The following is a 2261-nucleotide window of genomic DNA, read 5'->3' on the forward strand; positions in this document are numbered from 1 at the left end:
TGGCCTCGAAGCTGGCTTCCAGATACCCAAGCAGCCAGGATCTCTGCTAGGTCCCTTCTGTCCTGGTGTTTGGCATCCGAGGTAGCCCTAGCCTGTGTTCCAGCCACCTAGCTGGTTGCTGCCAGCTCAGTTTCCCAGGACTTGGGCCTAATCCCGGTCTCACGCCTCACATGGAGCCGGCTGGTTCCTGTTAGCATGTCAGTCTACCCCTAACGGCGAGCATCGTTGCTGCCAAGAACTCATGAAACTGGATTCCCATTTGGCCCCTTCTGATCAGACTCTTCTGGACCACTTTGCCTGCTTGGAAACAGGCGGCAGTTATGCCACGTCCCTTGGACTTGTCTGTGGCTGCTCAGGGAAGGGCTGCGTCTGGTCCATATGTTCTGATTCATGATATCCCCTCCCGGCAGCCTGTAGTGCAACTGGCTTCAATCTGGAATTCTAGGTAGTGCTAACCCCTCTTTTGGAATAGCTCCTTATAGCTATGATCTGTGCTGAACAAAATAATCTTATAAAGTGCAGAGGCTTTCAGAGAATGTTATCTACCTTTCAAAGTAAAGTTCTCAAGAACATTCTAGAAGATCACGTTTTGTTTTTTTTCCACAGCTTAGCTCAAGGCATAGGGGATTTGATAGATTTATGACAAGGACTTTTTCAAATGTATTGATCTGGCTAGCTTTGGTCCTCAGAAGAATGTTCTGCCCTGGAGCAGGCCCGTCTTATCAGACACAGCTACACAAATGGGTTAGTTCTTGCAAGTGGTCCACCGACTGACCATAGAGAAAAATAATTAGCCAAGTCTTTAGTTATGCCTCAGAGTGGACATTTTTTTTTTTTTTTTTTTAAAGATAGGTTCTCACTCCTGTCGCCCAGGCTGGAGTGCAGTGGCACAATCTGGGCTCACTGCAGCCTCGATCTTCCGGGATCAGGTGATTCTCCCACCTCAGCCTCCACAGGTGTGGGCCATCATGCCCAGCTAACTTTTTGTAATCCTTTCAGTAGAGATGGGGTTTTGCTATGTTCCCCAGGCTGGTCTCAACTCCTGGATTCAGGCAATCCACCCACCTCCACCCCGAAAAGTGCTGGAATTATAGGCATGAGCCACCGTGTCCGGCCTCAGAGTGTACTTTTACTGAAGCTATTTTTGGTGGGCACTGTTGGGGTCGCACTGGTTTGAAGCGAGGGTGAGCCATGTGCCAGCCTTGATAGCTGTGCGCTGCCGCAGAGACCGTTGCAGCCTCAGGATGGCCTATGCTGTGGGGAGGGCCTGCAGGACCGGGGTCTTTCTGACCTGGAGTGAATGTAGAGCATAGGTGGACCTATTTCCTGCTGCCAGATTTAAGAAGTTTGCCACAGAAAATGAGGCCTGGGCCTTTGTCAGGAAATCTGCAAGCCCAGAAGGTTCAGAAGGGCAGAAAAATAAACATGTACAAGAATCACAAACGAAAGCCATCAAGGGACTCCATGAGCCATTGAATGGCGATGGAGATGAAAGCGCAGAGTTGTGTGCAAAGCCTGTGAAGCAAATCACAGAGCCGGCACCTCGAATGAGCAGGGACATTTTCTTACATCGAAGGCTTTGTCGTCGAGTACACTGATGGCTGCTGCTCCAGTAACGGGTGGAGGATAGCACTTGTGGGAACTGATGTTTACTGGGGGCCAGGCCATCCTTTAAATGTAGGCATTAGACTTCCTGGGTGACAGACAAACCAAAGAGCAGAAAATCATGCAGCCTGCAACACCATTGAACAAGGAGAGGCTGAAAACATCAAAAAATTGGTTCCGTACACAGATAGTATGTTTACTGTAAATAGTATAACTAACTGGGTTCAAGGTAGGAAGAAGAACAGGTGGAAGACAAGTACAGGGAAAGAGGTGATGAACAAAGAGGACTTTGTGGCACTGGAGAAGCTCACTCAAAGCATGGGCATTCAGTGGATACTTGTTCCTGGTCATCCAGGGTTTATCGGGAATGAAAAAGCTGATAGATTAGCAAGAGGAGCTAAACATTCTGAAGACTAAGCAAAGTGACTTTATTACTTGGGAAAAGTTGAGCCAGTGGCTGTTTTGCTACTTTTGCTTACTGGTACAGAAAAGAGACTACAGGCTGGACCATTGCAGTGGATGAGCAGATGTGGCTTTCACACTGAATCATGGTGGCACGGTGGCATTCTGTGATACATTTTGATAAAAAGTGGTTAAATATATAATAAATTGAACATCTCTCAGATTTAAGAATTATGTGAGATTTCAGCATTATG

General features: G+C 47.5%; 1 pseudogene; it reads left to right on the plus strand.

Annotated features, from left to right (window-relative positions):
* The first annotated feature begins 1205 nt into the window (after positions 1–1205).
* Positions 1206–2022, plus strand: LOC102117520 (ribonuclease H1 pseudogene; annotated as a pseudogene).
* Positions 2023–2261: the final 239 nt, after the last annotated feature.

This window comes from Macaca fascicularis, chromosome 1 (genome assembly GCF_037993035.2).
Source record: "Macaca fascicularis isolate 582-1 chromosome 1, T2T-MFA8v1.1".
NCBI lineage: Eukaryota > Metazoa > Chordata > Mammalia > Primates > Cercopithecidae > Macaca > Macaca fascicularis.